Below are 6000 nucleotides of genomic sequence, written 5' to 3'. Positions count from 1 at the left end.
GAAGAATCTAAAATAAAAATGTTGCTTTGTGATTGTATTTGATGGCAGGAGCCATTTTTACCATCGGCCAGTGAATGCTAACAGATTCACAGCAGGTTATGTTACTTGTGGTTACTGTTAAATCGTACCAGCCGTGTTTCCATCCAGGTGTTTTTATGCATATTTTAAAATATCGCATTGCAAAGCTTGATGGAAACAGCAGAAGTTGAAAACACTTTTTGCAGAAAACATTTTCACGCTCGCTTGAGGCGGTTGTTGCCATTGTAGAAACAAATTCCTGCAGACCTCTCTCCATTTATCTACAGGTGGCTACGACATGTTCAACATTCTTCTTCTTCTACTCTGTTTATCATAGCCATGTGTAACGTAGCTGATACCACCAACTTCTGATGAAACTACGCTCTGAGTAGCCTGGTTTATTCGCTCCAAACCAGTTTATGGAAACAAGTCTAACTTGCATTTTCTTTGCTTTTTTCTTTTTTTGCGACATTTCGACGCTTAAAATTTACTTGACAACAGACGGAAACACGGCTATACTGTCTATAACCCTGTCACAGTCAAACAGCCACAAATGAGACATTTCCAGCCTAAAATGCAAACTTCTTTTCACCGTCAGACATACTGTAATCCTGCACGCTGTGTACAGATATGAAGACATGCATACTGAACATAACCACACAGTATCACTTCATAGAAACACTTGACTTGCATGTCAACACTGTATGCTGTTGGTTAGTATTGCTTTTCAAGTATATCTACCTTTTTTCCACCCACTTGTATATATATAAAATAGTTTTTGTGTATCTTTGCTCGGCTTTGTCGTCCTTGTTTCATCTATTTCTGTCTTGATAGCACTTAATTTTCAGGATTCAGATTGTTTCGTGCCTCTTTCTACTCACTCTGCCTTGTCCTCCATATCCTCCTAACTCTGATGGGACATGTATGGACAAAAGGTCAGAAGGTGACTCCCACGTCTAAAATAACACCTGAGGATGGTCGGAGCATCCTTATTAAAGCAGGGTGACTCTACCTGATGGCCTGCGTTTATGTGGGAGTACACACAGACGTCGCAAACAGCCTCCATGTCTGGATCTATGTGTGGAGCTGAGTGCGTGCTGCTTTTCCTGACTGCGGGTCTGAACAGGCGTGTAGGCCTACATGGCTGTGTGTGCGTGTGTCTGTGCGTGCACGCCGCGGTCGGTTGTTGTGAAAGTGTCGCCGCGGCAACAGAGAATCGCCACAGTAACTCGACATCATCTCGCCGCCCACAGGCTCTCAGCAGAGAACAGTCGCTGACACAGAGTAACCTACTGACGAGAGTGTGTGAGTACACGGTGCACTGTGTGCGTTTGAGTGTGTGGATGTGCTAGTGTGTAAAGTCAGTTGTGTTTTGGTAATGTGTGTGTGTGTGTGTGTGTGTGTGTGTGTGTGTGTGTGTGTGTTTGTGTGTGCTCTCCTTTGGGCATGTGCAAGTCAAAGAGAGGAAGGCTTGGTCATCAACTTCTGGCAAGAGAAAGGGCGTAAGGCGAAAGAGTGAGACAAGAAATGAGGAGACTGAAAGAGCAGTTAATGAAGAAAGGAGTGCAGAGACATGAAGAAGGAAACGAGAGAAAGAGTGACAGAAGAGTGCAGTGACAGACTGAGGGAAGGAGAGAATGAGGGACAATCAAAGGTAATGACAGCTAGAAAAGGATGGAGGCTGCAGAGAGGAGGATCTGAGCAGAATGATGGAGGCTGGAAACATAAAGCTGCTGAAAACCTGGATTCAGATCATAAGGATTTCTCAAGAATGCTTAAATTCATAGTTTCAGTGAGTGAAATTTAAATGGGCTCGTTACTGTTGTCTCACCTGATAATAGTGGACAACTGTAGAGGATTGCACGACAGTTCAGGCACGGTGAGCTCACTTTTCATCACAGTGATCGTAATGTTTCCAATATAAAGTGGGTTCATCAAATCAAATTATTTATTAAAGCGTGGTTTACATGCACAACAGCATCATGTGGGTGTTCTTCTACCACATCACAAGACAACATGCTGGTCATTGCTGCCCTCTGTGGTCGGGAGTATTAACATCTCCTATTGCTACAGTGATAATGGGTACAATGATGGATAAAATTTGACAGTTGTCTTGTCCCACACTGCCCCACAGCAAGACTAAAATAACACAGCTGTATGTGCATTAATAAGAAGTGAAGCATTTTTATATGCAGCAGTTGGCGCTGGTATTTCAGTGATTTCTGAGAGAAGAAACTGTAATGAATGACTAATTTTCAGTTGCTTGCACAGCACTGCTGAAAACAAATGTGACATATTATAGATATGTATAAAGTTGTTATGTTTAATAGACTGAAGGGGGGCGAAGATGTTCTGAATCTCTGTGGGAACAAAGCCCGTAATATGCAGTAATTAGATAATAGTTAATACAATAACTTTGGTAGAAAATCACTATCAGTGTAAAACAGAATCACGTCGTCATAGTCATTTGATCCATCATCATTATTAAAAAGCATTGATTAGTGCAGCTTCATGAGCTGAAGTAGACTTAAGTGTTAAAGCACTATACCCTTGGTTTTGCATGTTTTAGCCCATTAACTCCAAATTGCATCCACTTTACATTATTGCAGAGTCATATAGGCTCTTAGATTGATTTCCTACCTTCAAGGCGGCCTCTGGTTTCAACTCATTTCACTAAGGGAAAATTAACTTTCACTGACTTGGAACCTGCTTGAGATAGATAATCCATCACAGCGAACAATTTATTTATCAGAGATCCATTATTGTCAGCTGTGTGCAGGGATTGTTGGTGTGTTCATGGATGCTCCCAAAGCTCTGAGATTTGAGAGGCTGCCAAAAACCACACAATCCTCTTTGCAGCAGCCATGTTTGTTCGGTGGCAGTCTTTTGGCTCTGATCTTCTATGAATGTGATGCCCTTTGGCAGCCAAATCTAACATGTTAAGTGCACCCTGTTAGAGCAAACAACGCCCAGCTGAAACTACACAGGCCTGTTCTGTGGGACTATCGCAGGACGGGTGACAGCTAGCTGGTTAGCATGCTAAGTTCAGCAGATAAATCTTTGGAACACTATCTGTAGATGTCTTTGACATAACATCAAAACTGTTACTTCCTCACATCATTTTAGTTAATTCTAGTTCATTTTGGGATGTTTTACACTAAAATTCTTACATTCTGCACCTTTAAAGGCTGAGAGTAACATGGCCACCAGGCACATACACACCAACATTGTCCAGCAACACACACACAAAACACACACAAAAGCACACCAACACAAGATCCTCGGGCAAGAGTTCATGCTCTGGTATTTGCCTGACATTTAATTTCAATCCGTGCCATGTGTGTGAAACACCTGCTCTAACATGTCTATACACACACACACACACACACACACACACACACACACACACAATGTGAAAGTACTTTACGCAATCATTTTAAGCCTGTCAATCAAGCCAGTCAAGCAGCTAATCATTTGCTAAGGTAAAAGCAGACATAATGTTCTGTATTAGTGCTGGATGATGGTCTGATGGAGTACAACACTGTGTGTGTGTGTGTGTGTGTGTGTGTGTGTGTGTGTGTGTGTGTGTGTGTGTGTGTTGGTTCAACCTGGACATTTAGTGCTGGGAAGAAAAAAATGACAGACCCATTACTAAAAATTAACCCCTGTCCTGCACAGACAGCACCCCCCCTCTTTTTTCCACAAGCTTGACATTATTACCACACAAATGCCACTCGATCTGCAGGGTTGGAGAGAGAAAAGTATGTGTTAGAATATTAATAATGTTAAATAATCAAGGAGATATGCCACAAGACAGGTGCAACAAGAAAATCCTCAGTTCAGGAAAATGTCAGTGAGAACAGGCATGTACTTTGCCCTGATTTTAGGAGAGGCTGCTCAAAAATTGATGATAAATAAGAGCACAGACAGGTTTTAGTATTAACCTGAAAAGAGATGAAGAGCAGAGGACAGGTGGCTCTTTCCAGTGATTCATATAATCATTGAGATATTATGAAACTACAGCTGTGAATCATCGGCAGAGAAATGATGACAGATTTCATCACAACTAATTATGTTGTCTTGTATGCACAGAACATGATGGGATCAAGAACGGAGCCCTGTGGGACGCCACTCATCAATAAGGCAAATGAGGATACACTACAGATAAGATTTAAGTCCTGTATGTGCAGTTCCAGATATAATCACACACCCTCAGATCCTCTCCAGAAGGATATCATGATACTGTCCTTCACCTTCTGCAGCACTTCAAAAAATAGAATTACTGGGGTAGTTTATCCAAGGACCACAATTTAAGACTGTATGAAGACTATTTTCTACGACTGATGAGCAAAACTCATCAAATCTATTGAACATGCCTCGAGGATGTGTAGAGTTTGTTTCAGGTCTACAGTTCTATGTGCCAAATAATTAAATATAACAATACTTGCGGCCATGAGAACCTTGTCACCACCGCAAAATTACATCTGAAGCTCTCCTGGATGTCTTAATATTTCTATTAAGAAGTGTGTGCACAAGTCTGGCAGGCATAGTTATTCCAGTGCTGCCTAAATTGTCATCCTGAACCTTCTGACACAGGCAGAATAATGTCTGACTAAGAGACAGAAATAAGCCATAAAGAATGAAGAAATGTATGAAGGCTGGCATGAGGAGCAAATTAATGTCTAGACAGTGAAACAAAGTTAGATTGACATATGAAACATAAGGAGTTTTTGCTTTTATACTGTTGACGCAGCCAAGGCAGCCAACCCACTTAAAGGCCTCCAGAGGAAATGTTTTTCTAAACTGTTACACTTGTGAAGGGCGCCAGAGAGGAAGAGTGGCAATAACCTCACATAAGCAACATACAGACAGATACATAAACAGACACACATGAAGACAAACAAAATCAAACACCAACCCACACAGGGAGGCACTTTCTATCACCGTGTTATATCACAGACAAGGCTGAACACATCCTGGACCATCTCTTAGCTGAGCACAGAGAGATGGAACTGATGTTAATCCTCTTATCTAACTCCAGCTAAAACAGCATATTCCCAAAATATCCCAGCGCTCCTTCAGAGGAAAGCACCCACATAGGTGTTCTCACTTATTCTGGCTGATTAGACTTCTGCTCATTGAAGGGAGGCAGAGCTGTGCTGGAACTTGAGCAGGGACACCAAACACAACGCGTCAGTACAAATGATGAAGGCGTACATTGTCCTACTTTAGCTTTGGGCTGCAGCAGGAGAACGCAAACCAAACATGGTTTGCACATGACCACACACTGAGGAAAGGTCCAAGGAAGCGACATAAGATTTCCCAAGATCCTTTCATTTTAAACTGAACCGTGAAACACTTATATTTGAGCTCTACAAGCTAAGCATTTAATAATGATAAGTGAGATATCGCTGCGGTGATGGCTTAAAGGTACATGTGATTAATTAGCGGTATGGGTGCTATAAATAACCACAGTCAAGCCATTTAAGTCCACATTATTGATATAATCTAATATCACAAATCACAAAGGACTTTTCAATCCGCAGCACTATCCTCAGACCCTCAACTGGGCTAAAGAAAACCTGTTTGATGGAGAGAAAATGGAAGAAAATTCAGGAAGAGCAGCAGAGTAAGGATCCTTCTTTCAGGACAGGCAGAGAGGCAAAGGATGTCATGTGTAGAGAGTAGACCAACATGGTAAAATTACAGTATGGGCAATCAGGGTGACAAAATCATAGATTAGAAACACAGAGACAGAGTACACAGAGACACAAGAGGCAAAACTTAAGCACACCATCCACACATAGAGGACACAAACAGGCAGAAAGAGACCAGAGTGACTGGCCTGTGGCTGACTGTCACCTGAAATCACAGCTGTTCTGCTGCTGCTGCAGAACCTCGCAGATGTGACGCAGTCGGTGTGACTGACCTTCTTCTTTGCCTCATTGACAGTTCGAACGAGTGGCCGAGTGGGCACAAGTA

This window comes from Chaetodon auriga, chromosome 11 (genome assembly GCF_051107435.1).
Source record: "Chaetodon auriga isolate fChaAug3 chromosome 11, fChaAug3.hap1, whole genome shotgun sequence".
Taxonomy (NCBI): domain Eukaryota; kingdom Metazoa; phylum Chordata; class Actinopteri; order Chaetodontiformes; family Chaetodontidae; genus Chaetodon; species Chaetodon auriga.
Note: the sequence above shows the minus strand (reverse complement) of the source record.